Source organism: Pan paniscus, chromosome 17 (assembly GCF_029289425.2).
Source record: "Pan paniscus chromosome 17, NHGRI_mPanPan1-v2.0_pri, whole genome shotgun sequence".
NCBI lineage: Eukaryota > Metazoa > Chordata > Mammalia > Primates > Hominidae > Pan > Pan paniscus.
Genome location: NC_073266.2, coordinates 25,639,283 through 25,646,319, shown reverse-complemented (window position 1 = coordinate 25,646,319; position 7,037 = coordinate 25,639,283). Strand labels below are relative to the sequence as shown.

Below are 7,037 nucleotides of genomic sequence, written 5' to 3'. Positions count from 1 at the left end.
CTAAACAATGGAGAAGACTTGCTCTTTGGACCAAGGGTCTTTTTCCTGGCAGCCTCTCAGCAGTCACCCTCATGTCTCCCAGGCCTGTGCTGGGTCACATGAAGGCACCTAAGTGAACCTCAGACCCTCAGACCACAAGGCAGCCTTGCAGCAAGCGGGGCGGCTTCCCTGAGGCACTGAGTTTGAGGTAGGTACACCACAAAGTCAAGGTTCTGTTAGGGAGGAAGAAGGTCCTTATAGTGGGATACTGGCGTTTGAGATTTTTGAGGTGAAAGAGTTCAAAATGTGAGCAAGAGGCCAGGCACAGTGGCTCACGCCTGTAATTCCAGCACTTTGGGAGGCCAAGGCGAGCAGATCACCTGAGGTCAGGAGTTCAAGACCATCCTGGCCAACATGGTGAAACTCCATCTCTACTAAAAATATAAAAATTAGCTGTGCGTGGTGGTGGGCACCTATAATCCCGGCTACTCGGGAGGCTGAGGCAGAGAATCACTTGAACCTGGGAGGTGGAGGTTGCAGTGAGCCAAGATCTTGCCACTGCACTCCAGCCTGGGTGACAGAATGAGGCTCCATCTCAAAAAAAAAAAAAAAAAAAAAGACAGGAAGGCCCAGGGACCACAGGCCTCTGGGTGGGTCATCCATGGGGATATTGACATCACCCAGAATTATGGCACAAGGTGGCTGGGGCATGGAGAGGGACACAGCAAGCCAACCTGCCAGACCCCATAAGTGGAGGGGTGCTGGAGAGGAGCAGGTGACAGACAAAGAGGAAAGGGGGGTGGGGTGTGCTTCTTTTCCTTCTCCCTGAACCCCGTTGACTATAAGCACCTACTGCTTCGTCCTACTGCTCTGGGCAGGTGCCCATGTCTCTCCTATCTAGAGCAACAGCTTCTTGCCTGGCCTCCCTGCCTACCCATGCTCCCTCCACTCCCTGGTTTCCAAACTTCACTGCATTCCGGAATCCTCAGGGAGCTTCTCAAAACCTAATGCCCAGGCCACACTGTAGTCCAGTTGAAGGAAAGTCCCTACGGCTGCTTCCAAGCTTCAGCGCTTGCCAGAACTCCTCGGGTTATCCATTATCATGCAGCCCAGGTTGGAACGACACCGCTGCCTGTCCCCACACTGCCCATTCTCTTCTCAAAAGCCAGGTGGAAGTGGTACAGTTCTTTTAGAATTTGTCTAGCAGGTCTTCTTGTTTTTACTGGAAAATCCTCCAAAGGAAAAAACAATAAAAAGGCAGTAGGAGCAGGTCATTCCCATTCATTCAAAAAACAGTTGTCTGGCTAGCACCGTGGCTCTCACCTGTAGTCCCAGCACTTTGGGAGGCCAAGGCAGGAGAACTGCTTGAGCCCAGGAGTTCAAGACCAGCCTGGGCAACATAGCGAGACCCTGTCTCTACACTATATTTTGTTTTTATTAGCTGGGCATAGTGCCTGTGGTCCCAGCTACTTGGGAGGCTGAGAAGGGAGGATCACTTGAGGCCTGGAGGTTGAGGCTGCAGTGAGCTATGATCACACCACTGCACTCCAGCCTGGGTGACAGAGTGAGACCCTGTCTCTTTTTTTTTTTTTTTTTTTTTTGAGACAGAGTCTTGCTCTGTCGCCCAGGCTGGAGTGCAGTGGCATAATCTCGGCTCACTGCAACCTCCGCCTCCTGGGTTCAAGCAATTCTCGTGCCTCAGTCTCCCAAGTAGCTGAGATTACAGGCACGCACCACCACACCCAACTAATTTTTGTATTTTTAGTAGGAGACGGGGTTTCACCATGTTGGCCAGGCTGGTCTCGAACTCCTGACCTCAAGTGATTCCCCCCTCCTAGGCCTCCCAAAGTGCTGGGATTATAGGCATGAGCCACCACACCCGGCTGACCCTGCCTCTTAAAGAGAGAAAAAAGGCCTGGCACGGTGGCTCACGCCTGTAATGCCAGGCCGAGGAGGGCGGATCACGAGGTCAGGAGTTCAAGACCAGCCTAGCCCATCTCTACTAAAAATACAAAAATGAGCCTGGTGTGGTGGTGTGTGCCTGTAATCCCAGCTACTCGGGAGGCTGAGGCAAGAGAATCGCTTGAACCCTGGAGGCGGAGGTTGCAGTGACACGAGATCACGCCATTGCACTCCAGCCTGGGCAACAGAGTGAGACTCCATCTTAAAAAAAAAAAAAAAAAAAAAGAAAGAAAGAAAAAAGAAAAAAAAAGTTGTCAAGTCCCTAATATTTTCCAGGTACTGGGAATACAAAGATAATAAATACATGAGGGTCCCCCACAACAAAGTCAAACAAAGACACTTCCTCAGGGGACATAAGTATACACAGCACTGTGATAGGTGCTATGGCAGAGGACAGCTCCACGGCATCCAGTAGTCACCTCTAAACCCAAGGTGGGGAGGGGGCTAGAAGCCTTCCCAGAAAGGAGGCCCTTTCCGGCTTCGCCGTCTTCATCTCCACTTGACTTTGGCCTCCCAGAGACGGCCAAGCCTACCTCCTGGACCTAGCTTGAGTTAAACGGTTTTGCCTCACAAATCTCAAATTCTAAAACCTATCTGAGCTCACCATGAATTATAAAGCCTTTTGTAATTCATGTGACAACTTGTGCCATGAGCTGTGCCTCCCGTCTCCCTTACTGGACTCAATTCTTGCCATTTGCCATGGGACCCTACAGTCCAGCCTCCGGCTTCTGGGCCTTGTGTATTCTGCTCTCCTCCCAGGAGGATGCCTCCAGGACCAGCACAGAGCAGGGCTCTCTGGGTGGAGGAAACTGAACCAGTTCCTGGCATGAAGAAGGTGAGGGCATGTGCAGGAATCACCATAGCTCAGGTAGGCTGAGGCCAGTGCCCCTAGGACGGGGAGGGGTCTCCTTTAGTGTCAGCGTCTCCCGGAGAGCTGGTCAAACCACGAGTTCCCGGGCCCCACCCCAGAGATGCTGCATCCTGGGTGTGAGGCGGGGCCTGAGAGTTTACCTTTCCAACACACTCCTGCGCGATGCAGCTGGCTCTGGACCATGGGAGGTGACACGGAGTGAGGAACAGGGAGCAACAAGAATAGAATGTGGACTTAAAAAAAGATGTATCTGTCAGCATAGGACTTTAAGATGAACTTTATTTATTTATCGTGTACCTACTATGCTTCTGACTCTGGAAACAGCAAGAAGAAAAATAACATAGTTCTTGATCTCAGAATAATTTTAGGTCTGGTGCCATGGCTCATAACTGTAATTCCATATAATGACAGCACTTTTGGAGGCTTAGGTAGGAGGATTGTTTGAAGCCAGGAATTTGAGACCAGCCTGAGCAACTAAGCAAGACCCTGTCTCTACAAAAAAAGAAGAAGGAGGAGGAAGAGGAGGAGCAGGAGGAGGAAGAGGAGGAGGAGAAAAAGAAGAAAGAAGAAGAAAAAGAAAGAAGAAAGAAAAAAGAGTCAGGCGTGGTGGCACACCCCTGTAGTCCCAGCTACTCAGGACAAGAGGCTGAAGCGGGGAGGATCCTTTGAGCCCAGGAGTTCAAGGCTGCGGTGAGCTATGATCACACCACTTCACTTCTGGCCTGCCTGGACCACAGAGAGAGACATAATTTTTTTAAAAAAGAGAAATTTTTTTAGCCCAGTGGGAGAAGCAGAGAAATACGCAGATGATTTTAACACACTGTGGTGAGTCTGAGGGAGGTGCATCCGGGTGGATGTGTAACTGCAGAGGGGAAGCTGCAGAGGAGTGACCACATCTGCCCCAGGGCTTGGATGCCCAGTGGAATTCCGATAGCAGGGTGTGAAGTAGATTTGAGGGTGAGGCTGGATGCTGTGGCTCACGCCTGTAATCCCAGCACTTTGGGAGGCCAACGCTGGTGGATCACCTGAGGTCAGGAGTTCAAGACCAGCCTGGCCAACATGAAATACTAAAAATACAAAAATTAGCCGGGCATGGTGGCTGGTGGTGGGTGCCTGTAATCCCATCTACTTGGGAGGCTGAGGCAGGAGAATTTCTTGAACCTGGGAGGCGGAGGTTGCAGTGAGTTGAGATCGCATCACTGCACTCCAGCCTGGGCAACAAGAGCGAGACTCTATCTCAAAAAAAAAAAAAAAAGATTTGAAGGTGAGGGTGGAAGGGGATGAGGCAGAGAACATTGAGACTGTGTTGTAATAGTCCAGGGATTGAAGTCTGTTCTCATTTCATTACAGTTTTCCATCTGTCCAGCTCCACCACTAAATAGTGTCTTTATTCCGAGGAGCTACTTGATTTGGGACTCAGTCTTCCTACAAGGCAAAAAGAGAAGACCTGGATGCTCCACGTGGTCCAGACATGGAGCAAGTAAACCGAGCTCTCGCCACACCGCACAGTCTCCTCAGCCTCCTGCTCAATGTGCTTTCATTGGAAATGCTTATTGTAAATGATGACACTTTTTTAAAACCAAAATTCAATTAAATTCAATACATATTTATTGGGCACATGCTTCATTTAAGTTCCTGGTTTACAAAGATCCATTCCTACCCCTGAGGACCTCATAATCTGTGGGAGACATAAATAGAAACAGCTGAGAATGATCATATAAAATCCACACATAGCCTCTTGCACACATATCCCAGAAAGGAAAGGACAAAACTTTAAACGCATCCATGCCTTTGGTTTTGGAAATGTTACGGATTTTGAGAGTATCAAATGCAGTACATTCTCCTATTATTGAGAGTTAGGTAGCTCAGACAATCTTCTACAGAGATATGAAAAGATAGGTTGAAAAAATAAGTCTCCAGTTTATTTGGAGTTTGCTATTTAGGAAAAAATGCAATGTAAGTGTCTCAGGGTTGGCTGGGTGTGATGACTCATGTCTGTAATCACAGTGACTCAGAAGGCTTCAGTGGGATGGATGGTTGAGTCCAGGAGTTTGAGACCAGCCTGAACAACATAGCAAGAGCCCGTCTCTAAAAACATTTTTTTTTAATTAGCTGGAACGGTGGCACGTAACTGTAGTTCCAGCTACTTGGGAGACTGGGGCAGGAGGATCACTTGAGCTGAGGAGGTCAAGGCTGCAGTGAGCCATGATCATGCCACTGCACTCCAGCCTGGGCAACAGAACAAGACCTTGTCTGGAAAAAAACAGAACAAAACAAAAAACCCACAAAAGTTACAGGTTGAAGTAGACAATATGGTACTAAGATTCATAATAAAATAATGGGAATCACTTATGTACTCTATTTTACTTAGTCATTGCATTTAAAATCTGTGATGAAATATACAATTATAGGAATAATGTAATTTAAAACCAGTGAAAGGCTGGGCATGGTGGCTCACACCTGTAATCCCAGCACTTTGGGAGGCTGAAGGAGGTAGATCACTTGAGGTCAGGAGTTTGAGACCAGCTTGGCCAACATGGTGAAACCCCGTCTCTACTAAATATACAAAAAATTAGCCAGGCATGGTGGCGTGTGCCTGTAGTCCCAGCTACAAGGGAGGCTGAGGCACAAGAATTGCTTGAACCTGGGAGGCAGAGGTTGCAGTGAGCCGAGATCACACCACTGCACTGCAGCCTGGGTGGCAAAGCAAGACTCTGTCTCAAAACAAAAAAACAAACAAACAACAGTGAAAGACAGAACTGGTAAGAAGAAATCAGATCTGCCTTAAATTTGGGATCTGCTAAAATAGTGGCTCTGTGATACATTGTAGCAAGTCAATGGATAGCCTCTGCCTTTAGGCAAAGCGATGAATATTAATCACGAAAGCTCCCCCAGTTTAAGCAATCTAGTAGGCAGAACCAAATTCGGCATATTGTAAGAGCTCTGGTCTTCCAGCCAGAATGCCTGGTTTCTGATTGCAGCTGTTACTTCCTAGCTGTGTGTTCTTGGAGAAGTTACTTGATCCTCCTGTGCCTCAGTCCCCTTGACAGTAAAATGAAGATGATGGTAATAGTATCTGTCCATGACTAAATGAGTCACTCCACAGCCCAAGGCAAATGCTCCATCAGTGCTCAATATTATAATTGCGATCATGCTGGTGTTAAGCATCCAGGTTTGGGGTTAGGATCTATCTAGGAAATGATTCCTGACAAAGTTTTCAGAGATCCTGGAATCCGTTGATGAGGGTGGTTGCAGTGTCTCCTCTCTAGAATATTTTAGAAAAGAAAAGGCTAAGAGGCTGGACGGGGTGGCTCATGCCTGCAATCTCCGCACTTTGGGAGGCTGAGGAGTGTGGATCACTTGAGCCCAGGAATTTGAGACCAGCCTGGCCAACGTGGTGAAACCTTGTCTCTACTAAAAATACAAAAATTAACCCAGGATGGTGGTGCGTGACTGTAGTTCCAGCTACCTGGGAGGCTGATATGGGAAGATTGCTTGAGCCTGGAAGGCAGAGGTTGTAGTGAGCACTCCAGCTCGGGTGACAGAGTAAGAACAAGAAAAAGAAAGAAAGAAAGGAAAGAAAAGGAAGAGAGGGAGGGAGGGAGAAAGAAAGAGAGAAGGAAGGAAGGAAGGAAAGAAAGAAAAAGAGAGAAAGAAAAAGAAAAAGAAAGAAAGAAGAAAGAAAGAGAAAAGAAAAGAAAAAAGAAAAAAAGATGCTAAGGGATAGTTATCTGGCTAGCCTTAGCTAGTGATAGAAGGAACGGATGTTCTAAAGATACTAGTAAACCGTAATGTCCACACATGGATGCATCTAATCCTTACCACACACCAGTGGGGTGGGCAGTATGATCCTCATTTGACAGGTAACAAGACGGACTTGATGAATGAATGTTCCACAGCTAGATCTGTTCCTACTCCTAGAGGATAACAAATGGCAAGACTGGACTTTGAAATCAGGATGTGGCTTTGAATTCTGGGTAGGCTAACTCCTAGATATGTTACCTGGAACAAGCGTGTTGCCTCATGTTTTTTCAATAGTGCTTGGCATACAAGAAGTGTTCAACAGCTGGCCCAGTGATAATCTAGAATCACTGCAGCACAGTGGGGAGGGGGAATCTTGTAACCTGGGTTCTCACCTCAGCGTGTGATCATGGGGTAGAGAGCTTTGAAACCTGCTTGAACTTCAGTTTACTCATTTGTAAAACGGGAAGAATAGCACCAACTT

The 7,037-nt window shown here is 47.6% G+C and overlaps 1 non-coding gene across 1 annotated transcript; it reads left to right on the top strand.

The window, feature by feature from the left end:
- Nucleotides 1–1,152: 1,152 nt before the first annotated feature.
- LOC112437794 (U7 small nuclear RNA) lies at nucleotides 1,153–1,214 on the top strand. The gene has a single exon (XR_003026308.1). It is a non-coding gene; the product is annotated as a U7 small nuclear RNA (small nuclear RNA).
- Nucleotides 1,215–7,037: the final 5,823 nt, after the last annotated feature.